Source organism: Ceratotherium simum, chromosome 2 (assembly GCF_057802395.1).
Source record: "Ceratotherium simum simum isolate JZ-2026a chromosome 2, ASM5780239v1, whole genome shotgun sequence".
NCBI lineage: Eukaryota > Metazoa > Chordata > Mammalia > Perissodactyla > Rhinocerotidae > Ceratotherium > Ceratotherium simum.
In genome coordinates this window covers 755,249-762,649 of record NC_141901.1, presented here as the reverse complement: position 1 = coordinate 762,649, position 7,401 = coordinate 755,249, and the positions used below count along the sequence as shown (strand labels likewise).

The 7,401-nt window shown below is 41.8% G+C and overlaps 1 long non-coding RNA gene across 1 annotated transcript; it reads right to left on the bottom strand.

Annotated features, from left to right (window-relative positions):
• Positions 1 to 1,657: 1,657 nt before the first annotated feature.
• LOC147917711 (uncharacterized) lies at positions 1,658 to 5,076 on the bottom strand. The gene is made up of 3 exons (XR_015548717.1): positions 4,663 to 5,076; positions 2,329 to 2,495; positions 1,658 to 1,887 (listed from the first exon to the last, which is right to left on the bottom strand). It is a non-coding gene; the product is annotated as an uncharacterized LOC147917711 (long non-coding RNA).
• Between the last annotated feature and the right edge of the window lie 2,325 nt (positions 5,077 to 7,401).

Here is a 7,401-nt window from a genome sequence, read left to right as displayed (position 1 = left end):
TAGATTCTTAATACTTTTGAGCCTAAAGAGAAGCAAAAATAACTTGTCCCTGCCTTGAGGGCAAGAATTGAGTCTGATTCACCTGTGCAACCCTAGCCCGCAGCAGTACAAGCTCAGGAAATGTGTGGAGAAGGAATGACTGAAGACAGCGTAGACTCTTGACCCTCCCGGGGTCAAACTCTCTTTGACTCTCCCGGGACTTCTAGGAGGGGAGGAATGGAATTGAGCTGAGAACAATCTAAAGGTGGGAGATCCTGAGGATTCGGGCGTAGATCAGGCACATGGTGCAGAAGGTGAGGTGTGGTTATTGGACAGAAAAGGAAAAGCAACGCAGAACAGTGTTTGGCATCTAGAACAAACTCCCCCGCCTCAGGCCTCTGTTTTCCTGCTCACCCTATGTAGTCCCAGCCATCCTTCAGAGATACAAATGTCATCCCATCTCTCTCTGTGTAAAGCCATTTGGTGACTTCCCCCTGCCTCCAAGCACCTGTGGGTCACTGAAATTGGAACTCCTCAAGGACAAGGCCATCCTGATTGTCCCCAGGACCCACCACAGTGACAGCTGCCTAGCCAGCACTGAAGCTGTTCTGTAAATGTGGAACTGAATAACTGGCAATTGTGTGAGTTAATGTTGCCAAGTCTACAGTGCTCCCTGGATGGTATTTTGATGCTTAATGTTTTATCTATTTTATAGCTATTGATTTGATCTTTGAAAATAGCCAAGGGCCATGAAAATTAAAACACTTATATTATATTTAGTTTAAAAATTGAGTCGTATTCCATCTAACTAGAATATAATTGACAACCAGGAAGTAAGTAATGTGTACTATAGAGCAACCAAAAGTAATGGCATAAAGGCAATATATTCAAGTTATTTGAGACAACAAAATATTTCCCTTGTAGCTAGGGATGGCCAATGAAGTGACCAATAAGTGGAAGAGGTGAGGTATCTGGGAACTTTGCGTAAAGGGGGCTGACTCAGGTGGATAGCATAGCTTTTTGCCCTTCTCACCTTCCTCTTTGTCCTGGCTGGAACGTGGTTTTGATGGCTAGAGATCTAGCAGCCATCTGGTGACCATGAAGAGATATTGAGTTTGAAAGCCTTGTGTTAAGAAGGCCAAACAGAAAAATAGACAGTTCTTGGGTCCCTGAGGACTGAGGAACCACAATGCTAGCCTCAAACTGCCTACCTATGAAGTTTATTTATGTGGAGTAAAAAAAGCTTTTATTAGATTAAGCCCTTTAATTTGGGCATTTATTATTATGAGTCAGACACAAGTCTCACTAACACAGTACCGTGACTAAATCAATAAGAAACTAAATTTCTATACCATTTCTTTCTGTTTGCTGAACTGGTAGGAAAAAGAAAAGGAATCAGAAGAGATACCCCATTGTGTACCAGAGCACATGAATGACCCTGTGGGTTTTCAAAGTGAAGTCGCAAGCTGAGTTTGGAGGCAGGAGCTAGAGAGAGCACAATTGCTCTGCACAATAAAGCAGGAAAAATCATTCTGAGGTGGCTGGGAGCAGTGAAGAGGCCAAGCAACATGCAGAAGATTGCTACGGATGGCGTACGGCATTAGAATGAAACGGCGGCTGATAGCCTGAAAGAAGAGAAGAGGGGACAATCTCTAAAAGAAGACAGAAGAACTAGAACAACACAGAAGTTTATTACCATTAATGCCACTCAGGGTAAATCCAAATAGTTCTACAGACTTCTTCAGATGCCTAAGGGGCATCAGGCTTTTACAACATTATACGAAAACAGACAACTGGAAATGGTGAGTGCATGCCATGAAAACAAGTCCACTCCGTGTAGTAAGGCAGGAGCCAAGTTCCGTGTCAAGACGGCAGGTGGAGCAGACGCTGAAACCTCCTCCGACTTCTCTGAACAAAAAAAATGAGGGAGAAAGGAGATTTTAAAACTCAGAGCCACAACTGAAAACAAGAAAGGGAAATAGTAAAAGCTGCCAAAGAGGGAAAACAGATTATTTACCAAGAAACGAGAATCAGATTGATACCAGACTTTCTCATATGTAACAGCAGATGCCAAAAAGACAATGGAATAAAATCTCAAAATGGTGAAATAAAATCAAGTTAAATGTAAAATTCTATTCCCAGTGAAACTACTATTCCAGAGTAAGGGTAAAAATAAAGATATCTTTAGGCATGCAAGAACTCAGAAATTTTAGTAATCACAGACTCGTACTGAAAGAACTGTTTCAACAAGAAGAAAAGTGAATCCTGAAGGAGAAAATGTGGGATGCAAAGTTCAACAGAAGATTTTACATGTATCATGTGTCATTTTTTTAAAAAGGAAGTACGTACACAGATGATGCTGTAGGATCAAACAACATCCCCAGATCTCAAAAGCTTCCAACCACAAAGTGTGTTTCCTGCTCATGTCAGCTCAGCTGCAGGTTGGCTGGTGCTCTGCTCTATGTCTTCTTTATCCTGAGATTTCAGTGGAAGCAAAAGTTTCTATTGGGAAGAAGCTGTTTTCATGGCAGAGGGAAAAGAAAAGTAGAGTCCCTTGGTTATTAAAGCATCAGCTAGGAAGTAGCACATAGCCTTTTAACCCACAAAACAAGTCAGGTGGCCAAGCCCGCCATACATGGGATGTGTCCTGAAAATCATGTCTCAATGGGAGGAGGTACATACAATTCTCTCAGGAAAGGGTGTGAATAATTTGGGAACAGTAATACAATGTACCACCACAGGCAAAAAGACTGGAAAAATATGACCGTTAACAGCTGTGAATTCTGGGGAGGAAATATAGGTAATTATATTCTGTATTTTCAAAGTTCTCAAAATGAAAAAGGAAGACAAAGGGAAAAAGTTCAGATCCACTAGAACAAACACATTTGTATCCTTCTTTTTAAAGTTTAATAGTAATTTTGTGATCATAGGGGAGGAAGAAAACTTTCTCCCACTGGGGCCCTGGGAATTAAACTGACAAAAGACAAGAGAAAAGCAGTGTATTAACATGTGCAGAGTGCACACACGTGGGGGAAACTCAGTGAAGAGTAACTCAAAGGGGTGGTTAGAACTCGGGGCTTATACAGCATCTTCACAAAGAACAATAAATCTGTAGAGAAGCGATAAGACAAAAGAAAATGAGCTCAGGCTTTAGGGGTGGCAGACTGTGGGAAGGTAAGTAAATGGGAAACTAATGGAAGATAAGGATGATTTCAGTAAGGTTGTTTGCAGACCCATCTCAGTGCTGACTTTCCATCTTCTTCATGGCTTTGAAACTCCTCCAGGGAGAAGAGATCTATGCAGTCCTCATTTCCCAGAAGTCTCTGCTTTTAGTCAGATAGGGAAAGCTCTGAGAAGGCTTCTTTCTGCATCTGTTGATTCTCATTTGCCTCCAGCTCAAAATAATCCTTATGCCAAAGTGGCACATTTGGGGGTGGCATTTTCTGATCTATAGGAGCATTTGCTCATATCACTAATAGTCCTCTTCATTTATTTTTTTTAAAGAGGCAGAGATCCAATATGGTTTAGAAAAACCAAAATAGATGAGATGATAGAACTTTGGGGCTTGAAGGGATAAAACTTATGCACATTTCCCAGGGAATCCGGATATCTGATGTTTTCTTGTGTGTGATTATGATTCTGAGTACCATATAACTAAATAATTGAATTTAAAACTTCATTTTTAAAAATGAAAAGATACCAAATAATATTGAGCACATAAAAATATTGGACAGTGAGAAAATCATGAAGAAATGTACTTACCAACAACTCAGGTATTTTCAGTTATCAGAAAATTGTGAAAGATTTTGAAATGGATCAAAGGATTACTGGACATCTTCACTGGAAAACTATGCATTAACTAGAGCATACCCTTCTCCGTTATCTAATTCTATGGAGTTTGCACCTTTCATTGTCTTTGAGCTACTTTACAACACTGTAAATTGTAGATAACATAGCAATGCAAATAATTCTGTTTTATACATATGCAAATGAATCCTGTCCAGTGGAGGGACAATTGATTTCTCTCTCCTCCCACCCCCTAAAAAAACTAGTTTTTTTAGATTCATAAATGAATCTATTTATAGATTCATTATATGGCCTACATATATGTCTGATCTTTGAATTCTCCTTTGAAGTGGTTGAAACCTTTCACTTATTCCTTCATTAATTAATGAGTTATATAAATCTTCGACAAGGGTTCATTTTATATTTTTAATAATTTTATTTATTTATTTTTTCCTCCCAAAGCCCCAGTAGATAGTTGTATGCCATAGCTGCACATCCTTCTAGTTGCTGTATGTGGGATGTGGCCTCAGCACGGCCGGAGAAGCGGTGCGTCGGTGCGCGCCCGGGATCCGAACCCGGGCCGCCAGTAGCGGAGCACGCGCACCCAACCGCTAAGCCACGGGGCCGGCCCTCATTTTATATTTTTAAAGGTGTCATGATTTTATCTTTTTTTTTTAATTACCTTTTAACACTGAATATTCCACAAAACTTCATTATTATGAAAACATTAGGAGTCAGCCTCTGATGCTACATGTTTTTGCAAATATACATTACGAGACAATATTTTGAATAATTAACTGTTGCCTTTTCCCCAAGATTTTTTCCTTGACTCACACCTCATTTGACCCAAGCTTGTTCAATCAGATTCTCTTTCTTAGTAATGTAAATTAAAGATACCTGTGAGTTCTAAGGCTGGGGGTGAGGTGATAGCTCCTTGGCGGTGGTGGGGCCACCATCCTCTGTGGGATCGTGGGTGGAGACGCAGGAGGGAGGCACGCTGGGTGCGGGAGGCAGCCGTGCCTGCAGCTAGGCTCCTGACTGCCACCTGCTTCTTGACTCTCTTGGCCTTCGATTTCTGAAAATTATCTGGAAGTCTTCCAATAAATTTTCTTTTATGATTTACCTAATGTGAGCTAATTTCTGTTATTTGTAATCAGCATAACTTTAACCAAAACAAAGAGACATTAAAAAGGAGGGCATGAAACCACTACCCTGCTAAACCCCAGTCTCTGCCTACTCTGCCTGGACCCTTGTGGCTTGAGAAAACACCCAGCTCACTGACTTGTTCTCACTTGAAATTCATGATTATCACTCCCAATGAGCTTTCACGCTGTCCAGCAATCATCCTCTACTACCCTAATCTATTCCCTCTCCCACCCTCTCCTCTCTCCTCATACTCCCAATACCTCCTTCTGTGTCCTCACCCTGGCAGTAAACCTGGCTTGCTTCTTTACCAAGAAAACTGAATCTCTTACAAGAGAACTTCTCCGGATGATCAACGCTTCTACCCACGTGGCTTCCAGGACACCACAATGTCTTGGCTTCCTTTCTACCTCAGAGATTCCTCCTCAGTCTCTTCTCCTAAATCTCTAAGTCTGTGTGGTCCAACATGTTAGCCACCAGCCTCATGTGGCTACAGAGCACTAGAAATGTGGCTAGCCTGAACTGAGACTGCTGTGAGTATTCAACATGTACAAGATTTCAAAGCCTTACTAGGAAAAAGAGAATATAAAATATTTCATTAATAATTTTTATAGTGATCACATGTTAAAATAACATTTTAGATATCTTAGGTTAAATAAAAATAGTTTAAAATTAATTTCATCTGTTTCTTTTTCTTTTTTAAATGTGACTACTAGATGACTGGAATGTGGCTCACGTTATATTTCTATCGTCAGCACTGCTCTGAATGTTGGGGTGCCACAGGGCTCAGTCTTTGATCATGTATTCTTTCTCTACTCTCACTCTCTCCTTCAGTTTTATGGCTTTAGATACTTTATATATGCCAACAACTCCCAGGCCTCTCTCCTGAGCTCCTGACTTGTGTATCCAACTCCTGGCTCAACTTCTCCACTTGGAGGTTTAATATACGTCTCCAACTGGCTCTCCCCTCGACCTTCCCCATCTCAGTTGATAGCACCTCTGTCCAACTGTTCAAGAGCAAAGCTTGGAGTCTTCTTTAACTCCCTTCTTTCTTTCCAATGCCACCTACATTTCTTCCAGTGGGCTTATATTCAAAGTGTACCAAGAATCGAACCATTTTTCACTATGACGGGGTTCAGGATACATTACCTGCAAATATGGCACCTGGGCATATTGAATATTTTAAGCTGAAGAACTTTGAGAAAACAGTAGCAGCAGGAAGGTCACTCTGACCTCCCCCCACCCCTTTTCTCCTGGAGCAGGTCCTAAGACCCTCTGTGAGAGGTGCCCTCCCCACACCTGGAGGAAAGGAGCATTCTTATCTCCAAGAGGAGCGACGCAGAGAAGAACCTGAATGAACAGGCCTTGTTCAATCTCCCCCAGTTTACCACACTTAGCTCATACTCTTTGCTCTATCATATCTTTTCACTAGTCATCAAACCTCGTACTAAAAACACTCAGGTTTAGCTATTTTTTCAGGTCTTCATTTCCTTATGAAGGCTCTTGTGTCATGTGAAATGAATATGTATGCTTTTCTCCTGTTAATCTTCGTCAGTTTAATTTTCAGGCCCAACCAGGGACCCTAAGAGAGTCAAGGAGAACTTTTTTCTCCCCTACAAAGACTTTCCTTGTTACCACTTCTTGCCTGGATTACTGGGATAGTAACAGGTCCCCCAGCTGCTACCCTTGTGTCTGCACAGTCTGTTCTCAACACAGCACCTGAGAGATCCTTTTAAAACTTAACTGAGTGCTGTCACTTCTGTTAAAAATCCTGCCGTGACTCCTCCTGTCACTCCAAGTAAGAAGCTCACTGACGGCGGGCCTCAACCCCTCCCCGCCCCATCCCCTCCGGCTCCCGTTCACCCTGCTCCGGCCACACCACGGCTCCCTAATACACCAGGCAGGCTCCTGCCTGGAGGTTTTAGAATTAGTTGCTCCCTCTGCCTGGAACGTTCTGCTTTTAAATATGTACATGGTTGAAAACCTTGGATATTCACATGGCTGAATATCTAATTCGCTTCCTTCAATTTTTTGTTCCGATGTCACATTCTGAAGGAGGCTCCTCTGTTTGAAATTGCAACTTCCCTCCCCACTTTCAATCTCTTTACTCCCATCTACTTTTGCTTTTCCCCAAAGTACTTACTTATCACCTCCCAGTATCCTGTACAATTGACTCATTTGTTATGTTTATTGTCAACCACCCCCCTTGGGTCCAGCTGCAGTGGAAGCTCCTGCAGGGCTAGAAGTTGTGTCTCTTTTGTTTCCTGATCACCCTACATGCTTACAGCAGCGTCAACACAGAGCAGACACTCAATCCATATCCGCTGAATGAACATCAGGCTAACCAGAGTATGCCGATTATTCTCACAAGGTGCAATAAGACAAATTCCAGTTCAGTGTGGCCAAGCTGGAAGCAGAAAAGAAAAGCAGAACCACAAATATGATTCTGAAATCCAAATCAATAAATCAATTCCTCACCAGGCCCAAATGCAG